Below are 12,359 nucleotides of genomic sequence, written 5' to 3'. Positions count from 1 at the left end.
TAACTTCATGAGGGATGATATAAGAGTAATTTATATAATATCAAAGAAATGATTGATAAATACTTAAGGCGTCGTTGCGATTAACAATCATGTAAATCATATTAGGGGAAATCTGATCTTTCTTAAATATTTGTACCTACTTTTAATATGAATAGATAATTTATATAAGAGAAAATACTGATTTTTTTAAAAGTCTGATTTGAACAGAATGTCAAAGTTGTTTAGGAACTCCTTTATCAATTATTAAATGACATCATAAATACTTGATATCTAAAATTTTAAACTCTACCTCAAAAAAGCCCTGCACTGGAAGACATGAAATTATGTTAAATATATTTTAGCAGCCAATTCATATGCATACAATTATAGTATTGTATTTCAAGAAAGTAGAAGACATTTTAAAGAATTAATTGAGCTAATTTATTTTTATTTTATTCATTTTTCTTTCCACACTATTTTTTTAAAACATCTTTATTGGAGTATAATTGCTTTACAATGTTGTGTTAGTTTCTGCTGTATAACAAATTGAATCAGCTATATGTATACATATATCCCCATATCCCCTCCCTCTTGCGTCTCCCTCCTACCCTCCCTATCCCACCCCTCTATGTTGTCACAAAGCACTGAGCTGATCTCCCTGTGCTATGCAGCTGCTTCCCACTAGCTATCTATTTTACATTTGGTAGTGTATATATGTCCATGTCACTCTCTCACTTCATCCCAGTTTACCCTACGTTCATCAGAATCTTTTTTTTTTTTTTTAGAGTCCATATATATGTGTTAGCATACGGCATCTGTTTTCTTTTTCTGACTTACTCCACTCTGTATGAAAGACTCTAGGTCCATCCACCTCACTAAAAATAACTCAATTTCGTTTCCTTTTATGGTTGAGTAACATTCCACTGTATATATATTCTACATCTTCTTTATCCATTCATCTGTCGATGGACACTTAGGTTGCTTCCGTGTCCTGGCTATTGTAAATAGAGCTGCAATAAACATTGCAGTACATGTCTCTTTTTGAATTATGGTTTTGTCAGGGTATATGCCCAGTAGTGGGATTGCTGGGTCATATGGTACTTCTATTTTTAGTTTTTTAAGGAACCTCCATACTGTTCTCCATAGTGGCTGTATCAATTTACATTCCCACCAACATGCAAGAGGGTTCCCTTTTCTCCACATCCTCTCCAGCATTTATTACTTGTAGATTTTTTGATGATGACCATTCTGACCAGTGTGAGGTTCTACCTCATTGTGGTTTTGATTTGCCTTTCTCTAATGATTAGTGATGTTGAGCATCCTTTCATGTGTTTGTTGGCAATATGTATATCTTCTTTGGAGAAATGTCTATTTAGGTCTTCAGCCCATTTTTGGATTGGGTTGCTTGTTTTCTTGATATTGAGCTGCATGAGCTGCTTGTATATTTGGGAGATTAATCCTTTGTCAGTTGCCTCATTTGCAAATATTTTCTCCCATTCTGAAGGTTGTCTTTTCATCTTGTTTATGGTTTCCTTTGCTGTGCAAAAGCTTTTAAGTTTCATTAGGTCCCATTTGTTTATTTTTTTTTTTAGAAGACATTTTAAAGAATTAGTTGAGTTAGTTTATTTTTAAATAAGAAAAATGTATGAATCATATCACAGACTGCCAGGAATATTTTATTCTTTTCTCCTAAACAAAAACAATATGTACACTTAAAATGAATTAAGTTCAAAATTACTGATGAAAGGTGTATTAGGTGGGCACGTAAAAATGTGCAAAGCTATCTCACTTTAAATTGTTGTAGCCTTTAACTACTAAGCATTTTACCAAATCACAATAACATTGATATTATTTACCTATGAATCTTAACTTTGTCATTACCACCTTACAGGAAATCTACCAACTCAGAGTTTGTATATGAAAATGAAACCAATGTTTGACTTCTAATTTCAGACTGTAGGAGAAATGACATCATGTATTAAGTTGGATTTGGACTGTTTTCCCATTAAATCACAACTGTTACAGCATTTAGATTAAGAGCAATGATTTTGAGACTTTATTAACTACCTCACAAGCTAGAGTTATGGACTAGGTTATGCTGCAATAACAAATTAAGCTCTAAATCTCAGTGGTTTAGCACAACAATATTGGTCAGTGGAGTTTCTATCCCACATGGTCACTTGGGGCCTCAGGACACCTCAGAATCCTCCACTGGGAACATTGCTGGTTGACAAGACAGGTGAAGTGAAAGAGCTGGAGGACCACTCACTGACTATTAAGTATTGTGGCTCAGAATTGACCTAGATGTCATCTACTCATTGTACATTATTTAGAACTAGTCACGTTACCTCCGACTGCAAAAGGTCTGTGAGATGTGGAGGAGCACACGAATGTATGATGAGCAGTAAAAGGTTCTACCAGTCAAACCTGTGTCTGAACACCAGCTATGCTAATTCTCAGCTATGCTAAACTTGAAATTACACAACCTCTTCAAGCTCCAACCTGTCGTTCATAACTAGAATATACATGTCTTGTTTTTAAAAGTTAAATGGGACTATATACAATGTGCTTATCTTTGTACTTAGTATCATGTTAGCATTTTGGGGCGATGTAATATATTTTTCCCTAAAACTTTAAAAAGTAGAAAAATAGATGGTAAGGAAGTAGAAGAAAGACATGGTTAAGAAAAAGAAGTCCTTTTTTGCTTCCAAAGTGTGATTCATGAGTCAATATGAGTTTTGAACAGTGTGAAAGCCTAGTAACTTTAATAAAGTAGCTTTAATTACATGTATACATATATTTAAAATGTGGGACCATGTCTTTTCTATGTTGTTTCCTCAGAAGCCAGCATAATACTTAACATAATTTTTCAGCAAATATTTATTGAATGTAAAGGTTTGAACCTTAAGACATGATTGACAAATGTCAGTGATTATGTAAAGTAAGTATAATAGGCACAAATATACATATCTATAAAACCATATTAGAAAAATAAACACCTCTCTATAATGAAAGACATTTGGGTAAAGTTGAATGCTATTTCTTAGCTGCCTAGAGATAAATGAATATTGAAATTGCATTTGAAATAAATTTTAAAATAAATGCTAACCTCTATTTTAAAAAAAATACTGAAAGCCTTGTGTACTTGATGACAAATAAGAATATAACATTTTACCTTGTATTACTCCTCATAACTCTAATCATTCTGATTTTGTCTGGAACAACAACAACAACAAAAAGAGGCAACAATAATCTCATTGAAATATTATCCAGTCAAAAGCCTTAAACTAAAAATAAATTTTGAGAAAGGAAAAAATTAAGGTCAATGGGTTATAGATTATTTGTATAAGTTCTTCTTTGCATATGAGATACACACTAACTTCTGAAGCTCATTTCTTACTAATTTTAAGTCTGACTGGCAGAGATGGTTGTCTTTTGTGAATAAATGAAAACTCTTTAAATCCACCAGTAACATTAAATCATAGCCTGATTAAGACATATAGTTTAACCACTCTTAAACTTCTTCCATTAATTTTAAGCCCTGTAGTCATTATCTCGTAAACCACATTGCAGAACTAAAAAAAAAAAAAAAAAGATTCTTTGAATGATGACTCAAAGTACGATTCTGATAGCTTTTCTCTAATCACTCACCATTATTGAAATGAAGTTGATTTAATTGAACCTGTAAAAGAGATTGCATTTTCTAATCATACCTCATCTGTAGATGCTTATTATTCAAAGGAAGCCTTATGTATTTTCAAGCACCCTTAATCAAAATAATGCATATAATCTTAGATATCTTTTCCCTTTGGTAGTTGTTCGCAAGTGATTCTGGGCTTTCTATTATTTTTATGCCTTTATAGTCTATGCACTGCATAGTCAATATTTTCTTTTTAGCATTGAGCAAAGTGAAATTTGAAAATAATTCATTAATACCTATACTGGTAATCACTTTACTAATATCTTCATATATTAGAGGTAAATATAAAAATTCTGTTTCAGAGTGAAATAATGTGTAGGCACAGAAATTCACAGAAAAACATCAATAATAATTCTGAACTGTATTCATTCTTGAGCAACAAAAAATAATAAAATTATGGAATAATTTTTCCTGATCAACTCCTTATATATGAAGTCTTTTTATAGAGAGTAAAACTGTACAAAGAACACAATAAACAATATACTTTAAAAGTATGGTGAGGGTACAGAAGAATATATATGTATATATTTCACTATTTTTACATGTGTGTATCTATATAAGTATATTTACACATGTACATATATTGATACATACAGATGTGTATACTAGAGGCTACTTACTCATCCCATAGAAATATTTGTGGAGAACATATTTGGGTATACTTGTGTTAGGGACTTCATTATCTTAGAAATAAGCAGATTTAATGTCAATATTAATTCATAATCACCAACGTCTATCTGTCTTCTTCTCCTGTCCAACATCATACTATCCTCTTCTCCAAAATGATTATCTAAATACTAAATACTACAACTTGACCATCCTACTTCATTCCCCTTACTTTTACCTACTTCAAAATAAAAGTATTCAGAGGGAAATATCTCACCTAGTCATGGTATATTTACCATGCATTCATACTTTCCAACTTCCCTGTTATTTCAGTGTAAACAAAGGGTATCATTCTGAAAATATATTTTCTATCTACTTCCTAGATTCCTTCCCCTCCTGCTTTACTAGTGATCTCTTTGAATCTTCAAAATTTCTTCCTACTGAATCTTTTCTGTCACTTCTGGAACATGTTCAAGTCTCTCCCAACTACAAACAAACAAACAAAAAACCAATAATTCATTAGTCCCTTCCCTGTCCCCTCGTGGGCCAAACTTCTTGAAAGAGCTGTTATACTCACAGCCTTGATTTCCTCACTTCACACTTACTCCTTTCCTCACTGCATCAGATTTTCAACCTTACTATTGACACCATTTTTGTCAAGGTCACTATTGCCTCTGTTTTGATAAATCCAATGGCCCTTTATGAAGCTTTTGGTGCAATATACCTTCTTGAAGCCAGTTTTCCTTGACTTCTGCAACTGCCATCTCTGGACTTACCTTCTACCTCTTAGCTGCTCTTCCTCATTTCCTTTTGCTGAGGTCTTTTTTTCCCATCCATCAAATGCTAATACTTCTCCAGACAAATTCACTAGGTAATTTCACTGCCATGGTTTCAAATATCAAAGAGAATAACTGCTAAATCTATTATCTCCAGCTCAAAGTTCTTTCTTGAGGTTCAGATAAGTATATACAACAGCCTAGCGGACATATCCACTGCAGACTTCACAGGCACATCAAACATTCTGTCAAGAACTAAACTTATCATTTTACTCTTTGTATAACTTTTTTCTTAAAAATGAAGATATCCAATTGCTAAGTTTCTCCGTTTACCTAACTAGGATACCTTGTTACGACTGTACCTCCAGCTCTGGAGTATTTTAAAAATACCATTTATGGATATGGTTTATTGTATGTAAGGAGCATAAAATACAAGCTATTGGTGTTAGCCCAACTACACACACACACACACACACACACACCATAATATATTTACTTCTGTAAACCCTTACATTGATGGTACAATAATCACTATCTGAAAAACATTCTGAAGTTGAACTATATTCATGGGTAATATATTCTGAAGAAAATTATATATATTATATATATTCTGACTGTCAATTCTGTACAGTATTAAATTAGTGTATAAAAGCTCCAGATAAGCCATTTTAAAAGCAGCGCAGCTGTTACCTTGGAAAAAAATCTATTTTGGAAGGCAGGGAAGGAGGCATGATGGTACATAAGTAGCTTTCCTCTGATATCTGCTTATATCATATCTGTCTGCTCTTGTTCTCTAACTCCAGTCATATATTTCTTCTCCTCCAAAGATTTTTTTTTTTTTTATTCTCTGGGTATAAAAGGTAGGAGAAAGCTGAAAAAATAGTGACTCTGTTTTTGAGAGCCATAAACCTACTGTCTATTTTTGGTTCTGGTCCTAAATAGCCTTAGGGGAAATGCACTAAGGAAGAACTATAAACAATTTTAGTCAGAGTTTTTTAATCAATACACACCAAATCTGTTTCTCCTATTTTTTCTTATCTCAGTTCATGCTACCACCATCCACCCAGTTATTAGAAGCAAAAACCTGGAAATTTTTACTCTACGTTGTCCATCATTCTTACAATAGGACAGAGATGTTGACCTGTTTTGTTTATTGTTCTGTCCCCAGCAACTCGAACAGTGGATGGAATAAGCAGATATGAAATAAATATTTTTAAATAAATCCAATTACTTAATATTTCTTGAATCTGGTCATTTCTCTTAATTTCTTCTGCAATTACTCTAATTTAAGCCACCACCATTATTCATCTGGACCATAGGATCTACTTTCTAACCGGTCTCCCTGGACTCATTCTCATCACTTTCCAATCCATTCTTTATATTACAGTAGGATGACCTTTCAAAATGCAAGTCTAATATTATTTCTTCATTCTTTAAAACTTGTCAGGACTTCCTTTTGTTCCTAGGATAATGTCTATACCTATTAATGTGTCTTCAAATGTCTTCTTACTTCTTTAGCATTATCTCTTGAACTCTGTTTTATGTCTTTAGACATATTGAACTCCTTTTGCTTTCTTAATGGGCTAACTCTCTCACCTCTGGGATTTACCCATAGCCTTTCCCTTGCCTTGAATACTTTTTTCCCCACTTTTTCACTTCAGGACCTCATTTCATGGCTCCATTTGACACCACTGTTTTCCAGAAGGCTTTTCCTAAAACCTAGGATAGGCACCTGTGCTATATTTTCCCTTAGGCCTACACTTTTTTTCTATCAGAGCAATCATCACATTTATTACAATTTTTAATTCACTGTATATCTTATAAACTTAATGGTGAGCTTCATGTGCGCAAGCTCAAGGTCTGCTTTGTCCATTGTATATCCCCTGAACTTTATATTTCAGGGAAGAATCTGCCACTAGGAAAGATTAAATAGCATTTGAATAAATAAATAATTTTATTTCATCCCCATAATACCCCGATAAATGCAAGTATTTCTCCCTAGTTTACATATAAACTAAGACTCAGAGAAGTCACAAAAATTTCAAAGATTTGCCAATTACTTGTTATGTGATGTCCAAGTCAGTTTAGTGTTCTGGATACTTAGTTTCATCATCTATGCACTACAGATAAATAAACCCTACCTTGAGATGGATGACAGAATTTGAGATGAAAAAGGTAAATGTCTAGACCAATGATAAGCAAACCATGGCCCACAGGTAAATCCAACCTACTACCTGTTTTTATGTGAACCATGAGCAAAGAATGGTTTTTAAAATTTTAAATAGCTTAAAAATTTTTAAAGAACAATATTTCATAATACATAAAAATCATACAATATTTAAATTTCACTCTTCATAAATAAAGTTTCATTGGAACACAGCCACATCTATTCACCTACATGTTGTACTTTGATTTTGTGTCAACAGTTTGGTAGTTACAACAGATCTATGGCTCACAAAGCCAAAGTATTTACTCTCTGACTGCTGTAGAAAAATGCCTGTAGGAACTCAATTATGTACCTATATTTTTTAGTACTGTTTTTAATAATAAAAATAATCACAAGTGACTTCCTAGACTAAGTGACTTATAGCTCATCTACCAACAAAAATTCTGGCTAATAAAAAACTATAGTGATAAGTTTCTTTTTTGTTATTCCAAGTAAATGCATTATATCCAGAGAGTCAATTAATCAAACATTTCTGCTTTCAGTGAGTTAAGCCACTTACAATATAAATAAAGAGAACTACATATGATCCTTATGAGTACTAGGGAGGCAGAACTAAATTTTTTACCTCGCTTTCTACCTTTGTACAATAAATATTTATCAAAGATATTCCTCTAAGATCAGGATCCTGAAGAAAGGTAGCTAAACATTGAAAGGTTAACTTGAGCATCCAAGATTTGTGAAGAAGCCCGGACTAGGCTCAAACAGGTATTGAAGCCCTCTTCCTCTGATAGTGAGCAGTCTCTCAGACACTAAGAGATTCCAGCTTAGGAGCTTGAATTAATAGCCTCTTCTCATGCGGTATCAGTGTATTCTAAAACTTAGCTTGGCCAACCATGGTAATTTTTAAATGTTTAATTATTTGGGATTCTGGGACAAAATCTGACCATTTGGAACACGGATCCTTTGGGAAATATGGAGTATAGGATGTTGGGTACACTGACAAAACAAATATAATTTGGGCAGACAAAAGAAGCCCCCAAGAACCAGAGATTCTACATTCCCGCCTTGTTACACAGTGCATCACTTCCCACTCACTCATTGTTTCTTCTTCATGCTGCCTCATGACCTATTTTGTCATCCATCCTCATCAGTCTTTCTGTAAACTTAGAGTCCAAAATCTATTTAAAATGAAAGGTTAGAGTGCGGCGTGAACATGGGGAAACAAAAGAAAACACGGAAGTATGAGACCATGAAGCGAATGCTTAGTCTCAGAGATCAGAGGCTTAAAGAAAAGGATAGATTAAAACTGAAGAAGAAAGAAAAGAAAGATCCCAGTGCACTCAAGGAAAGAGAAATCCCCCAGCACCCTTCTTGCTTATTCTTCCAATATAACACACAGCTGGGCTCACCTTACCACATCCTGGTCGATACCAACTTTATCAACTTTTCCATTAAAGCCAAACTGGACTTAGTGCAGTCAACGATGGACTGTCTGTATGCCAAGTGTATCCCTTGTATAACTGACTGCGTAATGGCTGACATTGAGAAATTGGGGCAGAAGTATTGAGTGGCTCTAAGGATTGCCAAGGATCCAAGATTTGAACGATTACCATGCACACACAAAGGAACCTATGCAGATGACTGCTTAGTGCAAAGAGTAACTCAGCACAAGTGTTACACTGTGGCCACAGTTGACCGGGACCTTAAGCGAAGAATCCGGAAGATCCCTGGAGTTCCCATCATGTACATTTCTAACCATAGGTACAACATTGAGCGGATGCCAGATGATTATGGAGCCCCTCGGTTCTAATTCTTAAAAGACAAATTTCCTCTGCCTTCCTTCGACCAACTTTCTCTTTTGCCAGTTCATTAAACATGCTATAGCATGAATTATTATTCCACTCACCCATTTGCTCTGTAATGAGCTGAGTATGGTTAAATACACTCACTTTTTAATGTTGTTTTGAAAATTATATTTTGTGTCATTTTAAAATTTGTTGCATCTTTTTATAAATCAGATAATTGCTCATATAATTTGATGGTCATTTTATATTGATTTACTCAACAAATATTTATTAAGGTGATACTAGGTATTTAATAAGATATGGTCTTATCCTAAAGATACTCATTTATGGTGGAAAAGAGAAACATGTAGATGAATAAATATGGTAAAATAATGATGCTAAGATAAAAGTATGAGGGAGTAGACATACAGGTGGAAAGAATGATTTCTTTCTACTTGGTTGGAATGGGGAGGGGAGAAAGACCAGAAGCAGTTATGTTTGAGTTAACCTTTAAAAAGAACTAGAAAGGGAAGGTGTTGTACCCACATCTGAGACTCCAGAGGTAGGAGGTGGGAGGGAAGGGGCTTTATATGACATGCTAAAGGGTTTGGACTTAATCCTAAGGTCAATGGGGAGTTATTAAAACTTTAATTAGGGTGGATAACATGATCAGATTAGACGTTTTACATGATCACAACATAGCTAAGAATGGACAAATAGATCATTGAAACAGACTAGAAAGTCCATAAATAGACCTATATATTTATGGCAATTTGGTATGTTATAAAGCTGGTATTTCAAATCTATATGAAAAGGAAATTACATTAAAAGCCAAATATTGTGGAGTCATTCCATTAGGGTTAGAATCCTGATTTCACCAGTTAATATCTGTATGAATTGGGCAAACCACGTAGCCATTTGAGGCCTTCTTTGCTTCCCTTTTAAAATGTTTTGTTTAATCCTCAAAACAACCCCAATAAGATGGGGTTGAATTGAACAGTACCTGTTACAAGTAAGTGTTGTTCAATAAATATTAGTGATTATTGTATTATAATGACAAAAAAACAATGAAAGGTTATTTATATGATTGCATTGAAAATGTCCCGTTACTTTCTTTGCCTATGTCCTTTCTTAAAGACATTATCCTAAAACCTTTCCTCCATCAATGTTTTCAGCTTACTGATTGGCCTTGTTTTGAGCTTAATGTTGAACTTGTTCATGAGGAGCAGAGTTTGGTAAGTTGATGAGATGATTTGGGCCTGGGTCAAGCAGACCCAGATTTGAACCTCAGTTTGACACTCAACTGGCTGCATGACCTTGGTCAAGTTACTTGGGCAACTGTCTTACATCTCAATCTCAAAGTCCTCATTTATAAAAAGTGGTAAATAATATCTAACTTAAAGCACTATTGTGAGCATTCAAATAATATAACATAGAAAATATCTAGCATAGTCCCTGGCTCAGAGTAGACAATCAATCAGTATTAGTTTCTTTCCTTTCTCCCCTTTGTCTTCACTTTTAGTTGCCTTAGGATGGGAAAGGCACCAAAATACATTCAGGAAAATCCTTCTTTATGAGAAAATAGAATATTGGGTCACCTGTAAAAGGAACTCTGCCCAAAAAATCCCTTCAAAATATGTCGCACCAGAGTATAATGCCTTGTATCTAAATTAGAAGTTTACTACTTTGATTAAGGAAATTCTAACTAGATATATAATGAAGTAGAAAATGTACTAGATGGGAGTTGGGAGAAGACCTGGTCTCGAGTTTGGGCTCTGCTGTTTATTTTCTATGTCATTTACGTTCAATGGACCTCATTTTCCTCTTCTGCAAAATTAGGATAAAATCAGCCATACAGGCCTGGCAGGTTGATGTAACATCCTTTCATAATTCCCATCTCTTACTTCCTTTCCAGGCTTTCTCCCACTATTCCTTCTCTCCAGCCACACAAGACACAATTCTAAAGATTAGTGAGGCTCATGAGCCTCTGAAAATTTTGTTTCTTCCATCTAGAATGTCTTTCCACCCCAAGCTCTGATTCCTCTTTCACATATATCTCATCTGGAAGATGGTTTTAGCACTAACCTTCTGAGATAGAGTTGCTCCTTCTATTTTTGCTCCCATAGTCATTTGTGCATAATACTTTCACATGTTTCATTACAGTTAAATGAAATTATTGGTTATGCATGGAGACCAGATTTCAGGAACAAATTCTAGGGCTTACTCAGCTTTGATACCTGGATCTATAGGAGAGTATTAGTGCACAAATCTGTTCAAATAAGACGGGGAAATGTGAGCATGCTTAGTAATCTTTAAAGTCATCAAAATATCCCAATTTTAAAGATTTGGGGAAATAAAAGCATAGATCAGTGCAGAGCAAATGATTGTACGAGGGAACAATTGTATTGTTCTGTATTGAGCATCTGTGAGTAGTTAGGATACATCTGCGATTTAGATGAAGAACAGAGGCCAGATAAAGTAAAGGAATTTAGAGTGAAGGGAAGAAAGTTACGTAGCTGCCTGGTTCATATTTTTTATTGTATTGGCAAAACACTATCTGTGAAAAAATTATTTTAAGCTTATTTGTGTATCATGAAGATAAGTTAAATGGCTCTAAGTAACGAGGTTTTGTCAGAAGTACTATCATAAGCATGGCATAGAAATTGCTGTTATTGGAATGCATAAGATAGGAATGAACTTCAGAGATTATATCTTCCAGGGCCTTTCAAATGTTCACACCTAATGACAGAGGGAAGAGGAAACCCTTCTTCACAGCACAGATCTCTTTCAAGTAACAATAGCTAATATTTATGGAGTATTTAGTTTATTGCAAGGACTGTGCTAAGAATTTTACATATATTAATGATTTTATTCCTCACGACAACTCTAAGAGGCAAATATGATTCTATCCCCATTTTGTAGAAGGAAAGAGAGAAGGGCAGAGAGAGAAAATATCTTGCCTCAGTCACAGAGCTGAGACATGTTAGAGTTATAATTCAAGCACAGACAATTTGATTTGAAGTCAATGCTCTTAAACTCCATACCAGTGGGAGCCCCTAGAGGTCTTAATAAAGCACAAATTGCTGTCCTCACCTAGAGCTTTAGATTCAGTCTGGGGCTGAGTCAGGTATTCCCTGGTGATGTTGATGCTGTTGGTTCTCACACCATACTTTGAGACCCTTGAGACCACTGCTCCATGCTAAGTCACCCAATATTCCATTTACTCATAAATAAGTATTTTCCTGAATGTATTTTGGTATTTTCCCCATCCCTCCTATGTGGTGATAATCATTGTACTACAGAGGCTCCTTCCCAAAAGATGGACAACATCCAATCACGTTTACTGG

The 12,359-nt window shown here is 34.5% G+C and overlaps 1 protein-coding gene and 1 pseudogene across 6 annotated transcripts in view; one reads left to right on the top strand and one right to left on the bottom strand.

Moving 5' to 3' along the window:
* Nucleotides 1-12,359, bottom strand: part of NAALADL2 (N-acetylated alpha-linked acidic dipeptidase like 2) — a 1,434,969-nt gene that overhangs the window by 138,526 nt on the left and 1,284,084 nt on the right. The gene's annotated exons all lie outside the window — the stretch shown is intronic.
* LOC309659357 (rRNA-processing protein FCF1 homolog pseudogene) lies at nucleotides 1,562-9,262 on the top strand (annotated as a pseudogene). The gene has a single exon. The product of its transcript is annotated as an rRNA-processing protein FCF1 homolog pseudogene (transcript).

Source organism: Balaenoptera physalus (assembly GCF_965194825.1).
Source record: "Balaenoptera physalus genome assembly, chromosome: 4".
In the NCBI taxonomy this organism is placed as follows: Eukaryota; Metazoa; Chordata; class Mammalia; order Artiodactyla; family Balaenopteridae; genus Balaenoptera; species Balaenoptera physalus.
Note: the sequence above shows the minus strand (reverse complement) of the source record. Positions and strands in the feature narration are given on the sequence as shown.